Raw genomic sequence first — 26,835 nt, 5'->3', positions numbered from 1 at the left:
ATAATTTCACAACTTCACCAACAATGCATCAGTGCCCCAGTTTTCCTACATTCCCTCCAACATTTATCATTATCTTTTCCTGCTATCTTAGCCAATCTGAGAGGTGTGAGATGGTACTTCTGAGTGGTTTTAATTTGCATTTATCTAATCGATAGTAATTTAGACCATTTTTTTTATATGAGCATAGAGAGCATTAAGTTCATTATCTGAAAATTGTCTATTTATATCCTTTGATCATTTATCAATTGGTGAATGGCAAATTCTTACAAATCTAACATGTTTTTGATATATTTTAGAAATGAGAACTTTATCAGAAACATTATCTGTAAAGATTTTATTCCCAGCTTGTACTTCCCTTTTAATCTTATTTGTGTTGGTTTTGTTTGTGTAAAACTTTAAAAAATATAATGTAATCATTTTCCTTTCATAATGTTCTCTAGTTCTTCTTTGGTCATAAATTCCTTTTCACTTCAAAGATAAGATAGGTAAATTATGCCTTGCTCTCCTAATTTGTTTAGGGGTGAGTTTTTATTTGTTTTTACTATGAATGAATGTTGTAAGGAAAATGTTGTAATGTTTTGGAAATTAGAATTGTACAAGTGGAAGTTAATGACTCCATATGACATGAGGAAACAACAAAACAAAATCAAAAGAATGGGGAAAAAAGAAGACAATATGAAATCTTGGACCAAGAAAACAATTGACTTGGAAAATGGATTAAGAAGAGATAATTTGAAAATTATTAGATTGACTAAAAAGCATGATGAACAAAAGAACCTAGACATCATATTTTAAGAAATTATAAAAGAAATTTGCCCCCAGGTCTGGAGACAGATGATAAAATAGAAATTGAAATAATATAAAAATTACCTCCTAAAAGACATCCCCATAAGAAAAATTTTAGAATTTTTATAGTCAAATTCCAGAAATTCTAGTTCAATCAAAAATATTGCAAGGAGTTAGAAAGAATACTTTTAAATATCATGGAAGCACAGTCAACATATTTAAAGTACCATTAGCTTTTATTTTTTTAAGCAATTGGGGTTAAGTGACTTGCCCAGGATCATACCTGTAGTAAATGTCAAATATGTGAAACCATACTTGAACTCAGGTCATCCTGACTCCAGAACTAGGGCTCTATCTACTGTACTACCTAGCTGCCCTGCATTAATTTTGATTATGATATTCTGGAAGACAAAGGCACTTGGATTATAATCAATAATAATCTTTCCAATAATCATTCAGGAGAAACTTTTTTTAAAGAACAATTAATGAAAGAATAGAACATTCAAGAATTTCTGACAAAAAAAAAAAAGAGCTGAAGAGAAAATTTGACATTTTATAATAAGACTCAAGAAAAATTTAGAAGGCTAAACATGAAAGAGAAACCATATGGAATTCAACAAAGCTAAACTGTTTATATTCCTAAATGAAAAGATGTTAAATTTAATTCCTAAGAATGTTATCATTACTAGAACCATTAGAATGGGTTTACATAGACAAAAGATATGAATGTGAGTCAATTTTGGTTTTGGAAGATTTCAAAAAATGAATGTATGATAAAAAGAGATGCATTGGAAGAAGGGGAAATTATGTATCTCACATAAAAAAGATATGCAAGGAAGAAATTTTTCCAGTGGAGGGGAAAATTGATGGAGTGGGCAATGTTCAAACTTTACTTTTTAAAACTTGTTTCACTAGAAAAGAATATATAAATATATAGTAAGAGATAATAAACAAAATAACTGCATGAATATAGAAGAAAGATAAAAACTCTTATATAATCAATGTAATTACAATACACAATGTTGTATCTAAAGAAGAGAAAAGAAAATGTACTAGCTTATTTTCTTGGCTAATTTAAGCATATAGAATTTTACTTTTGTTTTTAAATTTAATAGTTTTGATAACCTATTTCTTTTTTTTCCTTCCCTTTCCCTACTTCCCTTCCTTTCCCATCTTTTCTTTTTAAAAGATAGCTCCCTACGTAAAAAAGGGTTTATATATATATATGGAGACTGATGGCAACTACATATATAATAATATGACCAAATTTATCATGCAAACAACTACAAAACACACAAATTTTGGATTTTTTTAAAAATATTTGAGCACTGCTTCTAGATCATTTCCCAAATAAATAATGACATGGAAAGATTAAAAGAAAAACAAGTTCATGATTTTTTTTAAAAAATGTGTTATATTAACCTCTTAACTTTTAAAAATATTAATTAAAATATGCATATGCAGGATTTGAGACTAATGCTTGTCTTACTAGAGAGATTAAAAAAAATCCTTATTCTCAAAATGCTCACAATTTATTAGGGAATATTTCATGCAACCAATTATGGATGAGTAGGATATATACATGACAAATTGGAGATAATCAACAGAAGAAAAGTTTTATTATTTAAGGAGTAAAGGAAAATATCAATAACTAGGAAGAGATAAGTTGCTTTTTTATAGGACTGAATTTTATTTCTTGAATATTCTGTACAAATCCCATATTAAATCACAGTATAGTGCTGAATGGCTAAAGGTATAACTTGCTAAGAAACAAACACTGGAATATCACAAGTCATTTATAGTGGCCCAGGCCTTTTGACTTAAAAGTAAAGAATGATGAATTTCTCGGGTTTCGGTAAAAAATTTCAACCAATGGCTGCATTTATTTGGCATCAAATCCATAAACACTATAATAATAGATAATCTATGAATATTATTTAGGTCCATACTAAATACTAGTAATAAAATTCTCATGCTGCATCACTGCTGAAGTCCTTCCACATTCTGCCTCTATCTATAGATTTAATGAATGTTTTATGAGAGACTCTGGCTATTTCCCATGACAGCAACTTGAAACAACTTTAAAAATGTATTCAAAATGTTTCCTACAAATCTCTCAAAACTTACTTCCTCAAAACCCTCCATGAATACTTCTTTTGAGCCAATTTTTCATCTCTTAAGGTATAACAAGTTCTGCATGTTTCCTTCCTATTACATAAAAGAATGTATCATTTGTCTCGAATTTATGTTTTTCAACTTTCAAGGATTTTCCTCTGGTTTAAGCATTTTTGCATCCAATGAGTAAGCCCTCATATATATTTTTGTTTACAATTATCACAAAATGATGGTCTTTGAAATTGAAGTCCCTAGGCTTGAAACCCTTTTTCAATTTCAGAAACAACCTTACTGTACCTATATGAATGAGGGAGAAATCATTAGCCATCTAATTTTATGAGTTTCTTGACCAAAGGAGATTTTGATGATGGGCTATATACAAAAAAACAAATACATGAAATAGTTAAATGCATTTATAAAGAAACATGACAACAATTTAAAAATATTTGAAACCAACTCTAAGTAAAAATATATGTCAATAATATAAAATAAAGCATATATATGTATATATAAACTGCACATAGGTAATATATTTGTTTTGATTTAATATTGTTTGTGTGTATAAGTATATGTATTTCTCTTTGTATATAAGAGAAGCTTATATATATATATATATGAGAGAGCTTGTATATAGCTATATACAAATATACAAATGTGTATATATTTGTGTGTATATATGCACACACACCCCTATATATGTGTGCATATATATATATATGTATATGTATATGTATATATACATATATATATACATATACATATATATATGTATACACACACATATATAGAGGTGTGTGTGTGTGTATATACTGTATATATGTGTATCTGTTGTTGTTTAGTCATTTTCTCTTGTGTCTGACTTTTTGTGATCTCATTTAAAGTTTTTTCAGCAAAAGGTCTGGAATAGTTTGTTTTTCCTTCTCTGACTCATTTACAATGAGGAACTAAGGTTAAATAGGTTAAGCAGCTTAGCCATAATCACACAATTAATAAGTGTCTGAAGCCAGATTTGTATCCATGAAAATGCATCTTCTTGATTTGAAGTCCAATATGCTGTGCCATCTGACTGACTCTGTGTGTATGCGTGTGTGTGTGTGTGTATGTAAAATTTTGGATTTACATATATGTCAAAGTGTTACTGAATAGGAGTGGTGAATTAGTTACAGAACACTTTATAGGGAGCACGGGACTCCCAAATCCCATGTAATTTAGTAGGTAAGTGCTAGAGAACTGCCTGAGGTACATAGATTCAAGTATTTTTTTCTTGGATAACATAGCTCTTAAATGTTAAAAATCTATAATTTATATCTAGGTTCTTGATTCTAAGACATCGTCTCTTTACTGGAAGATAGAACTTTTAAATCTGTTTTTTTTTTTTTAAATATTTAATGATCTAGTGTAATGGGAGGAAGGAAATTGTAAGTGAAGAGAATGATTTATGTAAAGGCTCTGAGATGGTTACATAAAAGAATAAATTGTAAAATACATAAGAATACTCTACATTCTAGCACTATTGAGCAAAACTCTACCCAGAATTACCAGACGATAAAGAGGCTAGTCCCAGCATCATTATCTAAGTTCATTCTTCCAATTTTTTTTTCTACATACTACCCTTCAGAATACAATTTCTTTAAGGAAAATGACTATTTCGTTATATCTTTCTATTTCCAGCACTTAGGGCAGTGTCTTGCATATGAAACTTGCATAATAGATGGTTGTTGAATTATTATAGGTTTAGGACTGATAGGATGCAGCTCACAGAGTGTCATTCTTGCCTCTCAAAAAAAAAAACCATTGGTTCCTGAATAGATAGATACATTACTACTGTCTAATTATCCATTGTGAATTCATATAACTCATGAAGAGAAAAAAGTAGACATCCTAAAATAATAATCAAGAGTATGATATCCTCTTTTACATGGAGTTAATCCATTTATTCATAAAGTAAACCAAGTAATGTCTAAAATTTACAATACAATTCATAATTAAGGTAGTTCTGAATTTGTGGGGTCTGGGATTAATAGAGAAAGGGTTGCCTCTCAGGCTCAGATATAGTGACAAAAGGAAAAGAAAAATAACAAAAACAAATCCAGTTAACCAATTAGAAAGCATAAGTATAACAATTTGTGATTTAATTATTGTTCATGTTCCATATTTTTTCTTGTTTTTTTTATCCCCAAATGTATGTAAAATGTTTCTGATCTTATTATTTTATTTAACCAGATATTCTCACTAATTATCTAGCAAAAGGCAAAGTCTTTTAGTAAGATCCATTATACCCTTTTATACAATGAGAAAGACAGGAATAGAGAGTGACAGACAAATAAAATTAGAGATAAATTCGATTAAATTAAGCAAATACCTATTGACTCACTTCTTTGTGAAAGAATCTCTCAATGCTGGAATGAGTTGAGTAGGTCCACATTCAAAAAATTAAAAACATATAATTTATTTAAATTATTTAATCAAAATCTAAATTATTATTATAAGGATCTAGAGGTAGAAATAGTGCTCAATTCAATTTTAACACTTCCTGACACCAATGGCTCCCACAGTAAACCATTTCATCTTGAAGATATTTTCATGTCTTATTTACAGAAAGGTATACTCCTTTCAACTATTGTTTTCAGATATTCTTATCAATAATCAGCTAAGGAAGCTCAACTTGAAAAACATCATTGATTATAGATTTCTTCAAACCCCTGAAATCAGCATTCTAATTAGAATCTTGGACTAATTTAGCATACAAGCTTTCCCTCCTTAGTCTTTCCCCTGTATTGTGAGAAAATTCATAACAACTGTTCCTCCAATTCCTGTACTTTATAATTTCCACTCCAAGTTAAAAAATTATAGAAACTGTTACTTTTTTTTTTAATTCTCATCCTTATCTATCCAACTTAGCTCTCCAGTTCCTGTCCATCATTAATCCCTTAGCATTTTACTATGTTTCTAGGAACCCCTAATATTATATTCTATGAGTTATTCTTTATTCTATAACTTTTCTCTTCATGCTTTTCTCTTTATCTTTTGACCTTCACTAAAATAGGGTTTTCTTCTGAAAATTCCTAATTTTTGCTAACCTTTTAAGTGTTTACAGCTTCTCATCTCAAGCCTTTCAATACACACAATGTAAAGGGAGAATCTGCATGTTTCTTATTCCATATATGCAATTTCCAAATCCTCCTTTTGTCACAATAATTCAGCAACTGCTTGTTAACTTTCATTTTCTCTCCACATGTCATCCTCTTCACATTCTTCTTATCATCTTTCTCTTTTGGAACATCATTGTCCATGTTATGGCAGCCCTTAATCTTTTCTTCATTTTCTTTGTTATTCATACTGATGACTATTCAAACACCACAGTCTCCAAATTCACCAACCTACTGAGCCCCATGATTTCTCTATCAACTATTTCAAGCATTTCCCAGAAGGAATCTTATCTTAAATTCATCATGATCTCAAACTGTTCCATCTCAAAGATCTTGAACTCTGAAATGTGTATACACATATATACATATTTGTGTGTATATATATATATATATATATATATATATATACACATATACATATATATGTATGTATGTATATATATGTATATGTATGTGTGTGTATATATACATATACATATACATATATGTATACACATACATACGTAATACATGCACACAAATATTTACAATCGTTTTGTTCTTCACCTCTTCTATTGACTCATTCCTGGGTCCAGGAGGGAGGGGAGGCAGGGAGGAAACTAGCATTCTTCTGAAAAACTTCACCATTCATTGTAATCTGTTACCTTTATTTAGTCCTCCCCTCACTTTATAGGTATTTCAAGGTCTGGTTTTGAATATGCTTGCTAGGTGAGCATGCACTTGTCATGTTACATAAATGTCAGTATGATGATATAATGAATAGATTCTTGAGTCTGGATTCAAGAATACTTAAGCTTAATACACTTAATAACTTATACACTTGTTAACTGTTTGACTTTGGCCAAATCATTTAACTCTTGGCTGGCTCAGTTTCCTCAACTGTAAAATGGAATAACGACAATATCTACCTTACAGGATTGTATAAAGGATCAAATAAGAAACAAAAAAGCACTTTACACTGTGCTTGGAATATAGTAGTCACAATATAAATTGTCATTCCCATACCTTTCCTTAACCTTCATCTGTAAAAGGGAGAAGTGAATGAAAATTTATTAAAGGAAAAGGGATCCTCCCATAGGACAGCATCCTCTCTGACATCTGCATTGTTCTGGGAGTGAGGCAGAGTGGAAAAAGAAAATTCAAAGCATAAGTTCTACAAGGCAGTAGCATAAACCAGCTAGAATGGAAAGCCTAGAATGAATACCTTAAAAACTTTAATTACATCAGTAACATAGAGAAAAGAGAGAAATCAGACAACAAAAGATGCTATGAATCAAAGAATAAGGGTCTAGAATAGACAGAAAGAGAGAATGATTAAGGAAGAAAATGAGATAAATCTTTTTTCTAGAAAAGACAAAAAATGAACAGGGTATTTCAAAGGAAGAAGGGATAAAGTACTGAAACTTGAAGGAAAAGGGGGAAAGAAGAATTTCATCATGCCATAAAAGCAGATTATAAAAGGAACTAATAAGTAAAACCTCAAAAGAAAAAGGATAATGTATGAAAGGAGATGATGGGAGTAAGGATAAGAGATCCAATGGAAACAGGGCCACCTTAAACAAATAAACGAAAACAAAAATTGAGGTAAAATAACTGAAGGAATATAATACTATGTTTATATAATAAAACAACAATTCTTAATTTGAAAATAAAAATAATATTAGAAACAAATGGACAGAAACATAAGCCTAGATCTCATAACTTTAAATACGAATAGATTATACAATTCAACCAAATGAAAAAGAGTGGCAGAATGGATAAAACAAAAGCTACAATCTATTTTCTTATAAGAAACACAATTTTTAAAAAGTCATATGCCAGATAAAACTTAAGGTTTGGAAAAAATACAATATGAATCAAAGAATTTTAAAAATAGATCTTCCACTCATACTTTCTGACAAAGCAAAACAGTGAAAAATTAAAGGAAACATAGGAAATTATATTATACTGATATAAAAAACACATTTAACCAATATCAATTAAATAAATATATTCTCTAAAAGCCTTAATTTCCACATTCATAGATAAGACATAGATAGTAACACAACACAGATAGAAGACTTTAATATTCCTCTCCTAATTTTGGATAAGTGTAAAACAAAAAAGAGCAAAAGAAAAAATATGAAACAACACATTTCTGAAAAAAATTAAGAAACTTTATGACATGTTCTAAATGGGAAAGCAAAATAATACACATATATGAAGCTTTTACAAAATTTACTGCATAGAGCAACACAGACATATTGTGAACAGGTTAAAAGGAAATCATATATAATACATTTTTATAAACGATAATGTGAAAACAGTAATAATTGATTCAGTGATAATAGACAAATGATACAGATGCATTAACAATGGAATCCTGAATAATGCTTGTCAAAAAACAACATCTTAAAAACAATTAGTAATTATAAAAAATAAAGTGATAATGATGAAAAAACATAGAAAAATTATGTCAGGCAGCTAAATAGTCTTCAGGAGGAAATCATATCTTTTTAATAGCATTTTATTTTTCTAAATACATGCAAAGACAATTTTTAATATTCACTTTTGCAAAACCTTAAATTCCAAAGGCATAGACTTTTTAGTCATTTTCTTAACATAATTCCAATTATTTTCTGAGAATGTTTAGCTCCAGGAATAATATTTTGGTATGCTTTTCCTTCTATAGGCTAACATTGACTACCCTCAACTTTTGTTATCTCTTGATTTTCTTGGTATAAGGAGAAACTGAAAATTGGATTAAATTATATTTCTTAAATGATTATTGATTTGGAGCAAAATATTTTTTTTAGCTTTAGGCCCAAAATATTTATTAATTTAGAAACTTGAGTAAAGCAGAATTTAAAATGGACTCATAAACCTATTTACCTAAGAAAAAGTTTATTTAGTTTTTAACAAGTAAATTTCATTTATTTTTGATGAAAAGAACAAAGCTGAATAGAAAATTTGATTTTCAAGTACAGAATTCAAGAGACACATAAAAAAGTAAAAAAGGAAAACTATAACCTTCTTTAAAAGTTGAAAAGCTTATATTATAACCCTCTATGGGAGATTATGTTCCTGAGATCTGTATTTCTATTATGGATATACATAGAGGGTGCAGGTATAATTTGATTATACTGTGATAACATTAGAAAAAACTAGACGAGGAAAGTGTTGATTTAATAAATAAAACTGAGTTGATTTTATAAAAAAAAATTGATAAATTTTAGTTAATTGATTAGAAAAGGGGGAAAAGAAAATCCAAATTTTATTACCAAAAATGAAAAGGGAGAACTTTCCATCAATGAAGAAGAAATTAGAGCAATAATTAGGAGTTATTTTACCCAATTATATGTCAATAAATCTGATAATTTAAGTGAAATAGAAGAATATCTACAAAAGCAGAGATTGGCTATATTAACAGAAGAGGAAATAACTCAAATAGTCCCATTTGAGAAAAAAGAAATAGAACAAACTATTAATCAACTCCTTAAGAAAAAATCTCCAGGGCCACATGGATATACATGTGAAGATTTCAATACTATGCAAACTAATTTAAAAATAGGGAAACAAGGAATCCTACCAAATTCCATGACACAGACATGATACTGCCATGTAGCCAGGTAGGGTCAAAACAGAGAAAAAAATATATAGATCAATTTTCCTAAGGAATATTGATGTAAAAATCTTAAATAAAATGTTAGTAAAGAGATTACAGAAAATCATCCCCAAGATAATACACCATGACCAAGTAGGATTTATACTAGAAATGTAGACTGTTTCAATATTAGGAAAACTACCAGTATAATTGACTATATCAATAATCAAACTAACAAAAATCACATGATTTTCTCAATAGATGCAGAAAAAGCATTTGACAAAATGCAATACCCATTCCTATTAAAAACACAAGAGAGTATAGGAATAAAGGGAATTTTTCTTACAATGATCAGTAGCATCTCTTAAAAACCATCAGCAAGCATCATATGTAATGGGGATAAATTGAAATCATTCCCAATAAGATCAAGGGTGAAACAAAGTTACCCTCTATCACCATTACTATTCAATATTGTATTAGAAATGTTAGCTTTGACAATAAGAGAAGAAAAAGAGATTAAAGGAATTAGAGTAGGTAATGAGGAAACCAACTTATTATTACTTTTTCCCAGATGATATGATAGCATAATTAAAGAAATCAGATAATCAACTAAAAAACTACTAGAAATAATTCATAATTTTAGCAAAGTTGCAGAAGATAAATAAATCCACTAAAAGCATCAGCATACTTTTATGTTATCAAGAAAGTCTAGCAGCAAGAGATACAAAGGAAAATTATATTTAAAATAACTGTCAATAACATAAACTATTTGGGTATCTATCTGTCAAGACAAGTCAGAAACTGTATGAACATTACTATAAAATACTTTCCACACAAATAAAGTCAAATCTAACCAATTGGGAAAATATCAGTAGCTCATAGATAGGCCATGAAAATATAATAAAAATGACAATACTACCTAAATTACTCTACTTATTCAGTGCCATATTAATGGCACTGAAATTATTTTACAGAGCTAGAAAAAATAACAATGAAGTTCGTCTAGAATAACAAAAGATCAAGAATTTCAAGGGAATTAATAACTAAAAATATGCAATTGAAGGTGGCCTAGATGTCCTAAATCTAAAACCATATTATAAATAGTAGTCATCAAAAACATTTGGAACTAGCTAAGTAATAGAGTAGCTGATCAGTGGAATAGGTTAGCTTCATAGAAAAAAATAGTCAGTGACTATAGTAATTCAATGTGTGACAAACCCAAAGACACCAGATTTTAGGATAAGAGCTCACTATTTGACAAAAAAATGCTGGGGAAATTGGAAATTAATATGGCAGAAACTAGGCATTGACCCATATCTAATACTATATACCAAGATAAGTCGAAATGTGTTCATAATCTAGATATAAAGATTGATATTATAAACAAATTAGAAGAACAAAGGATAGTTTACCTCTCAGATCTGTGCAGAATCAAGAAATTTGTGGCCAAGAAATGGAGTACAGTATTGAACACATAATAGAAATTTTATTATTTAAGTTAAAAAGTTTTTGTATAAATAAAACCAATGCAGACAAGATTAGAAGGGAAGGAATAAACTGAGGGGGGAGGGGGGGTTACAATTCAAGGGTTCTAACAAAAGTGTCATTTTTAATATATAGAAAATTTACGCAAATTTCTAAGAATTCAAGCCATTCCCCAATTGATAAATGGTTAAACGATATGAACAGATAATTTTCAGATGAAGAAATTGAAATTATTTCTAGTCTTATGAAAAGGAGCTTTAAATCACTATTGATCAAAAAAATGCAAATTAAGACAACTCTCAGGTATCACTACATACCTCTTAAATTAGCTGAGATGACAGGAGAAGATATAATGTTGTTGAATGTTGAATGTTGAAGGGGATGTGGGGAAACTGGGACATTAATACATTGTTGGTGGAGTTGTGAACTGATTCAATCATTCTAGAGGAACTATGCCTCAAAGGGCTTTGAAATTGTGCATACCCTTTGATCCAGCAGTGTTTCTACTGGACTTTGGGATATCTTTGGGATAGAGATCATAAAGGAGAGAAAAGTTTCACATGTTTGTGGCAGGTCTTTTTGTAGTAAGAAAATGGAAACTGAGTGGATGTCCATCAAGTGAACATTGGCTGAATAAGTTATGGTACATGAATGTTATGGAATATTATTGTTCTATAAGAAATGATCAATAAGATGATTTCAGAGAGGATTGAAGAGACTTCCATGAACTGATGCTAAATGAAATGAGAAGTATCTGGAAATCATTATACATGATAAAAGCTGTATTATATGAAGGTCAATTATGAAAGTCAAGGCTCCTTTCAAGAATGAGATGATTAAGGCAATTCCAATAGTTTAGTGATGAAGAGAGCCACCTATTCCCAGAGAGAGCACTGTGGGAACTGAGTGTGAATCACAACATAGCATTTTCAATCTTTTTGTTGTTTGCTTGCATTTTGTTTTCTTTCTCATTTTCCCCTTTTTGATCTGATTTCTCTTGTGCAGCATAATTGTTTAAATATGTGTATATATATATATATATATATATATATATATATATATATAGGATTTAACATACATACATACATATATATATTTTTTTACTTGTTTAACATATATTGGATTACTTGTCCTCTAGGGGAGGGAATGGAAGGAAAAGAGGAAAATTTTGAAATAAAAGATTTTACAAGAGTCAATGATGAAAAATTATCCATGATTATGTTTTGGAGATAAAAATCTGTATTAATAAAAAAAATCCCATCTAGATAAAATTCAAAAACAAGAATTGTTATTGTGTGGATCATAATTCTTAAGTGTTTAGAATTTTCTTCAATATTTTTCTAATCATGATAATTGCCAATGTTTCTGAATAGGAAAAAGAAAATATTGTTAGATATCCATATATCCTTTGATCTTCTCCTCCCCATGCCAGCTAATTATGTTCTTACTCTTTGAAAATATTCCTAAAGTGAATCTGTACCTCTTTTCTTAACTTATCACTCCAATCCTATATTGTACTTATCTGTGCTCTTGTCGTATTATCCCTGTTTAAGGACTAGGGCAGGGGGGAGGAGGGAATGATGTAGTTTCTCACTTAGAATTAGTACTGTAAAAATATTTTGGAATTGAAATTTTTATGAAGCTTCATATATGATTTCATTCTTATTATTCCTCACTGAACGTAATATTTAATTTTTGTATATCTAAGATATACTTCTTCCTCATCTCCCACTTTTAAAATCCTTTGGTCACTTAAAATATCTGCCTAATTTTCAATCTACTCCTTACTCCCAAACCCTCCTCCAAAAATTATTTATATATTTATTTTCCTATTATTTCCTTGAGAAACTTATTGATGACCTGGTATAGTGACTGGCACAAAGTAGGCATCTTGCAAAGAATTTCTAATTGATAAAAGAAATGAAAAAGAATTTTCTTATTCTGCCAGTGAAGAGTTAGCATGAAGAGAATAAATAGTTTGAGGACAGACTAAAGACCTGCCTCTAAAATCAGTGAAAAGGAAAAAGAAATCCTTGAAAAAGTTTGTACATATGATTCTAAAAAGCCTAATCTTTACATGAATTATTTGACTCTACCCCAAATGAGAAACACATGAAAGAACTTAAAATCATTAGTCATTAATATCTCCCTGTCAGTACCCTTTTAAGAAGCTTAACAGCAAAATCTTTAAAATCAATGTATTTTTACTGGTGTCATTTTGATATTCACCTGAATACAAAGCCTATTGCCTAGACAGATTATTTTTTTCCTCCTCTCAAGAATTAAATTACCTTCCAGGTTGCTATTGTAGAATATGCTTTCCCCAAATGTTAAGATTGTTGCATTCAGAAAAGAGGGGGACATTTTCCAAACTGATTCCCCCAGGAAGTAGAACAGAAAAAAAAAAAAAGTGAGCTGCCATATTTAGCCTGGACTATCAATATTAGTCTTTGAATTCAGTTCTGTAATTTTGACTTAAACACAAAGAAACATACAAGCTATCAAAAATCTACTTTACTTATAAACCAGTTCTTAGAAATGTGATCTTTATTTAGTTTAAAGTGATACACTGCAATTGCTCACCATATTTTTACTTTTACATCAGGAATATTCCAACTAGTAGTTCTACCATACTCCTGAGATAAAACAAGGTAACATTTTTTATTACATGTGGATTACTATGATTTAAGATAGATAGATAATATCTGAGTTTTTATATCTTAACTGTTTTATACTGAGCTTTTTATCTTAATTTACCTATGTAAGAATTTTTAGATAACTCCATAATTCATATTCATACTCAAAATATGGCATAACAAATGGTCATGAGGTATAAATCTCATCAGAGAGATTTTTATGTTCTACTTTTTGTTGTAAGCAGGAAAAGGAATTTTGTTTTGGAAAGTAGATGTACCATGTAGTCAGCTTTCAGAATCATATTACTTATGGAGAAACTATTGATTCCATAAGAGAAATGATTAATTTTGTTATCCTTCAAGAGTTGGAGGCATTACCCTTCCATTAAACATAGAAAAAAAAATTGATTTCAATGTCCCCAAATAATTTTGGTAAGGTGGATGTGCATTGATTTGAAAAAATGAAAAGAACCAAAACAACATTTTGCAACACACTACATTTGAATACCACAAAAGTTTTATTTCTTTGTTTATCTTGTTTTTTTTTTAGTTGTAGAAAATTTCCTTTGTTTGGATTTCTAAAATCTATTCCCATTCATACTGAGGCAGGGATAAATTGATCTTCCATCTCTCCTGCAATGTCTTTAGGGAATTCCAATACTAATCTCATACTCAATGGGACACTGAGCAAAAAGGAGCAGAGAGCAGAGAATTCTAGTCTTAGATTACTCTGGCTTTGGGACTTCAAGTAAGGTAAAGAGTCAAGTTTAGCTATTTACAGAACAGTTCTCAGGAAATTAGTACAAGCCTGAAATTTATTGATAGGGAACGTAGTGAATCAGCAAAATTGAAATAATGTATCATAGATACACACACAAACACATGCACACAGCAACACAGATAGGTTCTGTCACTCATATGAATCAAAATTAGTGGTGAGTTAATTTGAACAATCAATACCACATATAAAAGGAGGAAACTCAGATATGGTAGGGAAATTTCTCAGGGTCATTATTCAATACCTTGACTGAAGTGTAGTTTCCTATGCAAGATAAGAAATTAGGTGAAAGTTTAAGCTAGCAACTGGGAACTAAAAGAGTGATTGTCAATTTGAATGTTTCTGGCTTTTCAGACCCATTTGGATTGGTTATGTTCAATGAGGAATTAGAAGTTATTCTCAGAATCATAAGGAGTCAAGCCAATAAAAAAGCACAGTATTGCTTAGATATTTATGGTGACTAGAATAACTTAGCCTAAGTGACTCCATATTGGAGTCCTTTCACCACATCAAACAATTAAAAAAAAAAAAAGTAATAATCACACAAGTCAAATGGAAGACTTCTTATTCATCCTGTTACTTCAGTCAAGTCAATAAGGAAGATTTAAGTACTTGCTAAGTACCAGACACTCTACTAACCCCTGGAGTTTCAACAAAAAGAGTTCACAAGTCTAGTGGGGGAAATCACTATTAAAATATTTACTTTCTTTTTTTTTTTTAATTTTATTTTATTTAATAATAACTTTGTATTGACAGAATCCATGCCAGGATAATTTTTACACGACATTATCCGTTGCAATCACTTATGTTTCGTTTTTTCCCCTCCCTCCCTCCTCCCCCCCCCCCCAGGATGGCAAGCAGTCCTAGATATGTTAAATATGTTGCAGTATATCTAGATACAATACATATTTGCAGAACCGAACAGTTCTCTTGTTGCACAGGTAGAATTGGATTCAGAAGGTAAAAATAACTCGGGAAGAAAATCAAAAATGGAAATAGTTCAAATTCATTTCCCAGTATTCCTTCTTTGGGTGTAGCTGTTTCTGTCCATCATTTCTCCAATGAAACTCAGTTAAGTCTCTTTATCAGAGAAATCCACTTCCATCAGAATACATCCTCACACAATATCGTTGTCGAAGTGTATAATGATCTCCTGGTTCTGCTCATCTCACTCAGCATCAGTCCATGTAGGTCTCTCCAAGCCTCTCTGTATTCATCCTGCTGGTCATTCCTTACAGAGCAATAATATTCCATAACATTCATATACCACAATTTACCCAGCCATTCTCCAATTGATGGGCATCCATTCATTTTCCAGTTTCTAGCCACTACAAACAGGGCTGCTACAAACATTTTGGCACATACAGGTCCCCTTCCCTTTTTTAGTATCTCTTTGGGGTATAAGCCCAATAGAAACACTGCTGGATCAAAGGGTATGCACAGTTTGATAACTTTTTGGGCATAATTCCAGATCGCTCTCCAGAATGGCTGGATTCGTTCACAACTCCACCAACAATGCATCAGTGTCCCCGTTTTCCCGCATCCCCTCCAACATTCATCATTATTTTTTCCTGTCATCTTAGCCAATCTGACAGGTGTGTAGTGATATCTCAGAGTTGTCTTAATTTGCATTTCTCTGATCAATAGTGATTTGGAACACTCTTTCATGTGAGTGGTAATAGTTTCAATTTCTTCATCTGAAAATTGTCTGTTCATATCCTTTGACCATTTATCAATTGGAGAATGGCTTGATTTTTTATAAATTTGAGTCAGTTCTCTATATATTTTGGAAATGAGGCCTTTATCAGAACCTTTAATTGTAAAGATGTTTTCCCAGTTTGTTACTTCCCTACTAATCTTGTTTGCATTCGTTCTGTTTGTACAAAGGCTTTTTAATTTGATATAATCAAAATTTTCTATTTTGTGATTGGTAATGGTCTCTAGTTCATCTTTGGTCACAAATTTCTTTCTCCTCCACAAGTCTGAGAGATAAACTATCCTATGTTCCTCTAATTTATTTATAATCTCGTTCTTTATGCCTAGGTCATGGACCCATTTTGATCTTATCTTGGTATGTGGTGTTAAGTGTGGGTCCTTGCCTAATTTCTGCCATACTAATTTCCAGTTATCCCAGCAGTTTTTATCAAATAATGAAATCTTATCCCAAAATTTAGAATCTTTGGGTTTGTCAAACACTAGATTGCTATAGTTGACTATTCTGTCTTGTGAACCTAACCTTTTCCACTGATCAACTAATCTATTTCTAAGCCAATACCAGATGGTTTTGGTGACTGCTGCTTTATAATATAATTTTAGATCAGATACAGCTAGACCACCTTCATTTGATTTTTTTTCATTAATTCCCTTGAGATTCTCAACTTTTTATTGTTCCATATGAATTTTGTTGTTATTTTTTCTAAATCATTAAAATATTTTCTTGGAAGTCTGATTGGTATAGCACTAAATATATAGATTAGTTTAGGGAGTATTGTCATCTTTATTATATTTGCTCGGCCTATCCAAGAGCACTTAATATTTTTCCAATTATTTAAGTCTGACTTTATTTGTGTGAAAACTTTTTTGTAATTTTGCTCATATAATTCCTGACTTTCCTTTGGTAGACAGATTCCCAAATATTTTATGCTATCAACAGTTATTTTGAATGGAATTTCTCTTTGTATCTCTTGCTCTTGGATTTTGTTGGTGGTGTATAAGAATGCTGAGGATTTATGGGGATTTATTTTGTATCCTGCTACTTTGCTAAAATTATGAATTATTTCTAATAGCTTTTTAGTAGAATCTCTGGGGTTTTCTAGGTATACCATCATATCATCTGCAAAGAGTGATAGTTTGGTTTCCTCATTGCCTACTCTAATTCCTTTAATCTCTTTCTCGACTCTTATTGCAGAGGCCAGTGTTTCTAATACAATATTGAATAATAATGGTGATAGTGGGCAACCTTGCTTCACTCCAGATCTTACCGGGAAAGGTTCCAGTTTTTCCCCATTGCATATGATGCTTACTGAAGGTTTAAAATATATGCTCCTAACTATTTTAAGGAAAAGTCCTTTTATTCCTATGCTCTCAAGTGTTTTTATTAGGAATGGCTGTTGGATTTTATCAAATGCTTTTTCTGCATCTATTGAGATGATCATATGGTTTTTGTTTGGTTGGTTGTTGATATAGTCAATTATGTTAATAGTTTTCCTAATATTGAACCAGCCCTGCATTCCTGGTATAAATCCTACTTGGTCATAGTGTATTATCCTGGGGATGATTTTCTGTAATCTTTTTGCTAATATTTTATTTAAGATTTTAGCATCAATATTCATTAGGGAGATTGGTCTATAATTTTCTTTCTCTGTTTTCAGCCTACCTGGTTTAGGTATCAGTACCATATCTGTGTCATAAAAGGAGTTTGGTAGGACTCCTTCAATCCCTACTTCTTCAAATAGTTTATTTAGCATTGGAGTTAATTGATCTTTAAATGTTTGATAGAATTCAGATGTAAATCCATCTGGTCCTGGGGTTTTTTTCTTAGGGAGTTGATTGATAGTTTGTTCTATTTCTTTTTCTGAGATAGGAGTGTTTAGGATATTTACTTCTTCCTCTGTTAGTTTAGGCAAGCTATATTTTTGGAGGTATTCTTCTATTTCATTTAAGTTGTCGAATTTATTGGCGTAAAGTTGGGCAAAGTAACTCCTAATTATTGCTCTAATTTCCTCTTCGTTAGTGGTGAGTTCTCCCTTTTCATTTTTAAGACTAACAATTTGATTTTCCTCTTTCCTTTTTTTAATCAGATTTACTAAGGGTTTGTCTATTTTGTTGGTTTTTTCATAGAACCAACTCTTAGTTTTATTAATCAATTCAATAGTTTTTTTACTTTCAATTTTATTGATCTCTCCTTTTATTTTTTGAATTTCAAGTTTAGTGTTTGATTGGGGGTTTTTAATTTGTTCCTTTTCTAGCATTTTTAGTTGCAAGCCCAATTCATTGACCTTCTCTTTCTCTATTTTATACAAATAGGCCTCTAGAGATATGAGATTTCCCCTTATTACCGCTTTGGCTGCATCCCATACATTTTGGTATGATGTCTCATTATTATCATTTTCTTGGATGAAGTTATTAATTATGTCTATAATTTGCTGTTTCACCCAATCATTCTTTAGTATGAGATTATTTAGTTTCCAATTATTTTTTGGTCTACTTTCCTGTGGCTTTTTATTGAATGTAATTTTCAATGCATCATGGTCTGAAAAGGATGCATTCACTATTTCTGCCTTACTGCATTTGAGTTTGAGGTTTTTATGTCCTAATATATGATCAATTTTTGTATAAGTTCCATGAACTGCTGAAAAGAAGGTGTACTCCTTTCTGTCCCCATTACATTTTCTCCAGAGATCTATCATATCTAATTTTTCTAGTATTCTATTTATCTCTTTGACTTCTTTCTTATTTATTTTGTGGTTTGATTTATCTAATTCTGAGAGTGCAAGGTTGAGATCTCCCACTATTATAGTTTTACTGTCTATTTCTTCTTGCAGCTCTCTTAATTTCTCTTTTAAGAATTTAGATGTTACACTACTTGGTGCATATATATTTAATATAGATACTTCTTCATTATTCATTCTACCCTTTAGCAAGATATAGTGTCCTTCCTTATCTCTTTTGATTAGATCAATTTTTGCTTTAGCTTGATCTGAGATCAGGATGGCTACCCCTGCTTTTTTGGCTTCACTTGAAGCATAGTAGGTTTTGCTCCAACCTTTTACCTTTAACCTGCATGTATCACCCCGCTTCAGGTGTGTTTCCTGTATACAACATATTGTAGGATTCTGGCTTTTAATCCATTCTGCTAACCGCTTCCTCTTTATAGAGGAGTTTACCCCGTTCACATTTATGGTTAAAATGACCAATTCTGTATTACTTGCCATCTTGTTAATCCCGGTTTATGCTTTTCTCCCTTCTTACTCCCTTACCCCCCTTCCCAGTATTAAGCTTGTGAGCTCCCCTTGCTTCTCACAGCCCTCCCTTTTTCAGTATCCCTCCCCCCCCTTAAAGTTCCCCCCCCAACTTGCCCCTTTCCCTCCCAGTTACCGTATTCCCTTCCACTTAGCTTATTCCTTCCTTTTTCACTTTTCCCTTCTCACTTTTCAATGAGGTGGGAGAAGTTTCACCATAGATTGAATATGTCTAAAATTCTTCTCTTAATGTCAATTCTGAAAGCAGTAAAATACTCACTATATTCATCCCTCTCCATTCTTTCTCTCAGATATACTAGGTTTTCTTTGCCTCTACATGAAATGTAGTACCCCCACTTTCCCTTTTTTCTAGTACAATGTCCTTTCCACATCTAGTTTCTAGAACAAGGTATACATGTATTCTTTATACATCTTTACAGCCGAAATATAGTTCCCAAGATTAATCTTTACCTTTTTAGTTTTCTCTTGAGTTCTGTGCTTGTAGATCAAATTTTTTGTTAAGTTCTGGCTTTTTCATCAGAAATAGATGAAATTCGCTTATTTCATTGAATGTCCATCTTCTTCCCTGGAAAAAGATGCTCAATCTCGCTGGGTAAGTTATTTTTGGTTGCATACCAAGTTCCTTAGCCTTTCGGAATATCATATTCTAGGCCCTTCGATCCTTTAATGTGGATGCTGCCAGATCCTGGGTGATCCTTATTGTGGCTCCTTGATACTTGAATTGGGTTTTTCTAGCCGCTTGCAGTATTTTTTCCTTTGCCTGAGGGTTCTGGCATTTGGCCACTATATTCCTTGGTGTTTTGATTTTAGGATCCCTTTCAGTAGGGGATCGATGAATTCTTTCAATGTCTATTTTACCTTCTGTTTCTATGACTTCTGGGCAGTTCTCTTTGATAATTTCCTGGAAGATAGTGTCCAGGCTCTTTTTTTCATCATACTTTTCTGGAAGTCCGATGATTCTCAGGTTGTCTCTCCTGGATCTGTTTTCCAGGTCTGTTGTCTTCCCCAGAAGGTATTTCACATCCTTTTCCATTGTTTGATTTTTTTGGATTTGCTTGACTGATTCTTCTTGTCTCCTCGAGTCATTCAATTCCAATTGTTCAACCCTGATTTTCAGTGAGGTATTTTCTTCACTCACTTTTTTAAGATCTTTTTCTAGTTGTCCAATTGAGTTCTTTTGTTCTGTGGAATTTTTTTCCATTTCGCCAATTTTGTTTTCCAGTTCACCAATCCTATTTTTCAAGGATTTGGTTTCTTTATCCACTCTCTCTTTAACTGACTTCTCCAGGCTCTTTTGCCAAGCCTCCCTCTCCTTTTGCAGAGCCTCCCTCTCCTTTTCCCATTTTTCTTCTAGCTCCCTTGTGAGAGCCTTTTTAATTTCCTCCATGAGATTCATCTGTGCTGAGGGACATATGGTCTCCTCCTTTGGGGAATCACCTGGGGACTGTTTGTTTTTAGTCTCCTCAGGGTTTGGAGTCTGCTCTTTATCTGTATAAAAGCTGTCCAGGGTTAAATTCTTTTTCAGTTTCTTGCTCATTCTGTCTATTTATCAAAGACAAGCTATCAAAGAAACAGAAGGAAAAAAACCCCTTGAGTGGAGGCTGCTTTCTTTGGGGGAGGGGCAGGGTATTCGTGAGGCACGGGTCCTACTGTGCTATGGCGCCTGCGCGCTGAGATCCGAGCGCTCTGAGATCCGAGCGGGCTAAGACACTGTGGGGGAGGGGTGACCAGGTCCCGAGAGATTCCAGCTGTTTGGGGTTGTATTCTTCACCCCCAGTGTTTTTAGCTTCTCTGCTGGGCTGCTGACTTGCTCCTGTAGCAAAGCTCTCCCCGCAGAGACGGCTGCGATCGCGCCCCACCCCCTCTCCGCTCTACCCGGTTCTGAGCTGCTATCTGTGCTGTCGCTTGCAGCTGCTGCCCGCAGACTGCTTCCAAATACCGTCCCCGCCCTCGCGCAAAAACAGACCTTTCTTGGCGAGTCTCAAGGATGGTTTCTCTTGGTAAGTAATTGTATGGTTTTTTTTTCAGTCGAGCATTAATTCAGAAGCATGAAATGAAATGAATAGTGAGAGAAAAACATGGAGGTTACACAGAAGTGTATTTCCTCTCCGCCATCTTGGCCGGAAGTCTGAAAATATTTACTTTCTAACAAGATATTTTTATTGTTATTCAATCCCCTCTAACTCTTTTTAAGCCCATCTGGAATTTTCTTGGCAAAGATACTGGAATGGTTTGCCATTTCCTTCTCCAGTTCATTTGACAGATGGTTAAACAAGACAAAAAGACTTTCCTAGAGTAACAAAGATATTAAATATCTGAGATCAAATTTGAACTCAGTCCCATGACTCTTCTTCACTCCAGGTCTGGCATTATATCTACTTTCTACCTAGCTGCCCAAGATATAAAGAATAAATAAGAGATAATTGAAAGATAGAAAACATTGGCTCTCAGAGGGATCAGTAAAGCCTTCTTGCAGGTGGAATTTTAGCTGAGACTTGAACAAAGTCAAGGAAGTCAGATTATAAAGACAAGAAAGGATACAATCCTAGACAAGGTAAATAGAAGTGAAAACAAAACAAAACAACAATTTATGAAATAAAACACCCTTAGATTTTCATGAGTCATTAGTCTTTTAACTAATATTTTAAAATTTTACAATTTTTGATGTGTAGTTTAGGGTTTTTATTTGTTTGGGGAAGCATAATATAGTTAATGTGAGTTCATTTTGAAAAAGATTGTGAAGAGACTTCACTGTTAAGATAAGGCAATATTGAAAGAGAAAACAACAGCTTTTTGAGTAATGATGTATTCTTACTGATTAAAAAGATTAAGGAGAACTAGTTGCAAGAATAGCGCTCAGATAGGGGTCTAGTATAGTTCCTATTCTGATCAAACAAGAGTAAATCAAGAGAACTCTTAAAAGAATAACAAGAAAAATCCCACCAGGTCCAAGAGGATTTACTAGTGAATTCTGTCAAATGATGACACTTATACTACAAAATCTTTTATGAAAAAAACAAAGAGACAGAGATAAAAGTTATATTTTCACTCCCTTTCAGAATTTGGAATTGGGCAGGTAATGGGAAAATAGAAAGCATCTGAAAAAAAAGGAGAGAAATTTATTTTGTTTAAGATATGGTGTATTAACCACTTGATTTCTCCTTAATGTCCATTAAACAGGCAACATCAATTAGCTTTCAAAAAGAATATTTTCTGAGAAAGTAAAGACCGACACCACTTTAGTCTTTGGGAAGATAAGATCTATACACACATGCCCTACATGTTTCAATCCACTTCCTCCTTAAGCAATTTTAGTTGACCCCGTAAAAACCTAAAGTGCTTGCATAGGCTTATGCCCTGGTAGTTGCAGTTCATCATAAAATGTTAATGCTGGAGTCTTCTGTAAGTAAATACCATGATATAATTTGGATAAGTCACTCTGACTTTGTGTGCTAATTTTTCCAAGAATTCCTGCATCACAAAGAGCTGCTCTTTAACACTTTCCCCCCTTTGCACCAGCCAGGTTAATTTCTAGCATAATTAAGTCATCCTCTTGCTTGCAAAGCAAGATATCTTGCCTGCTGGGTCAATTTACAGCTGATCTGAGTCAATCAAGTTGCTTCTCAGAGTGAGCTTCTCACTAGTCTCAGCTTCTGTAGTTATTAGCAAATAGTGATAATACTGATATAGTTTCCAGTTACTTAACCTCTAGTGGATCTTTTAACCTTTCAACGTTTCTAATGACTATTTTGTCACCAGTGGTTATTTATTTGATGTTGGGAGGCAGAGAGAGAGCAAAATAGAGAAAGAAAGAGAGAGAGAGAGAGAGAGAGAGAGAGATCTGAGGAGGGAAGGAGAGGGGAAAGAGAGGGAAGAGAGAGAAGAGAAGAGAGATATGAATCAGGATCCTGAAAATAAGGTTAAGAAAGAGTGATCAGATAGGAGGTAAGAGGAAAACACCAAAAGAATTGCATCAGATGAATCTTATCCCCCATAAGAGAGTAGTTAATAATAGAGAATAGTACAAAGAAGTCAATAAGAATGAGGATTCAGAAGAATCCACTGAATTTTTCAATTAAAATATTATTGGTATAGCTTTTATTCTCTCTGCCCGTGTCTCTTATTTCTTGGAACCCTGGTCACTAGCTCTTGAGATGGCACAGTCTATGAGTAATCTACAAATGCCTTTGTACACTTACTGCTGCCTGAGTCTGATTCATTGCTATATGTCTTACAAATTAGGTTACATTTCTATGTGGATCTACTTTTTTTCTGCCCCCACTTCTAAAGTGTTGCCTTCTGGTGGAACAGCTATTGTTTCTATGATTAATATGTATGACTATAATTCTCATGTTATTTTGGAAAACTATGTTGTTTTGTTGAAATTTTAGAATTTATACATATTATGATTGTCGATACTAACATTTTTGTATTTTATTTAATGATTGTCACATTCTCAAATTTACTTTGATTTAATTTTTTATTTCTATTTTACTTTGATTTAATTGATTTTGAATTACTTTTTTGAATCAACTACTTTGATTTTCATGTTATAGGTTTATTCAATTTAAAAATTAACAAAATTTTTATGTTTTCCAAATCCAGTTTTTCTTTTACAAATTTATATATTCTTGTTAGAGTCTAAAAATAAAACTAGAGAAATAATAATATTATATAATAATTTTATATATATATATACATATATATATATATATAATTGGTGATTCTAAGAGAGAACAGTTCAGTTGAGTAATGTGGCCAAAATGTACACTGTATGTTGATTATAGGTGGAAAGTACTATACTAAAGCACTGGTTCTATAAATGGAAAAAAAAATAAGATAGTCACTGCCCTTAGGGAGCTCACATTCTAATGTGGAAGATAACACTGACATACACATATAACTATACATAAACATGTTTGTGTTCATATACTGAATTAACATAGGTGTTTGGAATAATTCATTTGGAAAATTCTCATAGTGCTTAGGGTACAGTAACAAAATAGATGGTAATGCCTTTAAGGAAGAACTCAGTGGGAAATAAGAATTGGGATATTCTCCTTGCCTTTTTTCCTTTCATCTACCAGGAGTTTGATTATGAAAGAGAAATATAGAAGACCATAGCTATTGGTGATTACTTACCAAAATATTATTGTTCTATAAGAAATAATCAACAAGATTTCAGAGAGGCCTGGAGAGACTTATATGAACTGATGTTAAGTGAAATAAGCAGAACCTAGAGATCATTGTACATGACAACAGCCATATTATACAAAGATCAATTCCGATAGACATGACTCTTTTCAAGAATGAGATGCTTTAGGATAGAACCAATGATCTTGTGGTGAAGAGAGTCATCTATATCTAGAGAGGATGGTAGGAACTAAATATGAATCACAAGTTAACATTTTTACTCATTTTTTGTTTGCTTGCATTTTGATTTTTTCTCCTTTTTTCCCATTTTGAGTTGATTTTTTTGTGCTGCATGATAATTGTATAAATATATATACACATATTGGATTTAACATATATATATATATATATGTGTATATATATATATATATGTTTATCTTGTTTAGCATATATTGAATGACTTGCCATCTAGGGAGGACTTGTCATCTAGGGAGGGGGGAGGGGGAAAAGGAGGGAAAAGTTTGTATCACAAGGATTTTCAATGAGGATAATTGTTGAAAAAATGTCCATACATATGTATTGAAAAAAAAAAAAAGGTAACAAAAAGTTTAAAAAAGAGAAAGTGGGACTAAGACAAGAGAATCCCAATGTCCTCTGCAGATATAACACTTAGATATTTTGTAACAATTTCAAAAAGTTTTCTGATATAACAGCTTGCTACTGTCCATATTGCTTGCTATAGTCAACCTTAATTGATTAGTGATTGTTTCTTTGCTAGTGCCATATCTGACTATAGAGCTGGTATACTTCCTACTATGATTCTTTTCACCCTCTTTTCTCACTTCAAAGTCAAATTTAGGAGACAATGGGGGGGAAATAAATGCTTGTTTCACTGTTTCTAGTAGGAAGGTGATGCTCTTTTTAAGCCATAGAATGTTGACTTTCTCAAGTTGCAGTATGAGTGACTTGCCTAGATTCTCAGAGGTTGCAAGCATGTGATCACATGTCAATTTTTATGGATAGTTTATTTCAAACTTTCTAATTACATTTAATTTCTACTGTAGTTTTTAATGGAATATCTGCAGCCTGGTTGATTTGGAAATAAAGACAAGCATTCAGCAGGCAGAATTTTAAGCCTATTGCAACTCTAAAAAGAGACATTTGATAATGATGATATGCTGATAAATAAAGGAAATTTAATGTAGCCCAGCTGAGAACCTCTTTTGTAATGAAAAGCCTGGTTATTACCCTGGCCAAATGACTTTAATAGATAAAGCTGAAAGCAATTATTTGGACTAAAAAAAGTTTATGTGAATAATTATCATTTGTTACCACTGATTTAAAAACAATTTTTCCTGCTCTCTTTTTTGACTATAGTTTTGGAAAGCAACCATTTCCCCTGATTTGAGTAGCAATGTAAAATTTTACATCACTGATCGGTTAATTAAATTCAAACATGTATTGCATTAGATAGTTGTATTCAGGCCAAAACCTAATCCATTATGAAGTCATTCCTCTATTCTGCTCCATATTAATTGTGTGTGAATTGCAAGGGAGATAGCATAAAATAATATTTATCATTCCAATATAAAATGCCAAAATAATAAATATTAGTTTATAAAAGTATATTATCTAATATTTCTCAAATGATTAAAGATATAACAATGATTACTGATATTTATTTGGAAAAATTAAATGGGAAAAGTACTAATATGTATTTTTCACAAAATCTTAGATTCTTAGTCAGCAGGAATATCAGAGGTTTCCTTGTCCAAACTATATCTATACAAGAATCCTCTCTTCCACATTCCCAGCAAGTAGTCACCCACATTTCACGTGAAGAACATCTGGCAGGTGAAACCAACTATCTCTAAGTATATCTCATTTCACTTTTGAATGACTCTAATTGTTAGCACTTTGTCTTTTATGTCAAGATTAATTCTACTTCTCTAAAATATCTTAATTGTTCAGCTTCTTACAGCTTCTTGGAGTCATTCAAATACTTAGAATATGGCTATCAGCCCCTCCCAAAGTCTTCCCTTTTTCAGGCTAATTATCCAAATTTCCTTCTAGAAATTTTTATATAATAGGTTCTCAAAACCTTTCCCTATCTTGTTCACTATTCTGAGGGTTATGCCAAACTTAGTGATTTCTTTTCTAAAATGTGGTATCCAGGACTGAACAAAAT

Source organism: Antechinus flavipes, chromosome 1 (genome assembly GCF_016432865.1).
Source record: "Antechinus flavipes isolate AdamAnt ecotype Samford, QLD, Australia chromosome 1, AdamAnt_v2, whole genome shotgun sequence".
NCBI classification, from domain to species: domain Eukaryota; kingdom Metazoa; phylum Chordata; class Mammalia; order Dasyuromorphia; family Dasyuridae; genus Antechinus; species Antechinus flavipes.
The sequence above is the reverse complement of the archived record's forward strand: the minus strand, read 5'-3'. Positions refer to the sequence as shown.